The sequence below is a fragment of the Egretta garzetta genome, unplaced genomic scaffold (assembly GCF_000687185.1).
Source record: "Egretta garzetta isolate BGI_Z169 unplaced genomic scaffold, ASM68718v1 scaffold598, whole genome shotgun sequence".
Lineage (NCBI taxonomy): Eukaryota > Metazoa > Chordata > Aves > Pelecaniformes > Ardeidae > Egretta > Egretta garzetta.
Genome location: NW_009260621.1, coordinates 313,092 through 313,376, shown reverse-complemented (window position 1 = coordinate 313,376; position 285 = coordinate 313,092).

Sequence of the window (285 nt, the reverse complement as noted above, 5' to 3'; positions counted from 1 at the left end):
GAAAAAGGAAAAAGGGGGAGAAGAGGGGAAAAAGGAGAAAAGAAATGGAGAAAAAAAAAGGAAAGCAAGGAGGGGGGTAATAGAGGAAAGCAAGGAGGAAAAGAGGAAAGAAGGGGAAGAAGAAAGGGGGAGAAAAATAGAGGAAGAAGAAAGGGGGATAAACATAAGCAGAAAATGTGGGGAGTTGGCAGCGTGCTGCATCACTGTTTGCCCATATGCTAACTCATTATATTAACATTCATATTTCAGGGCAAGAACAATTAGCTCCGAGTTTCCTCTCCTTCC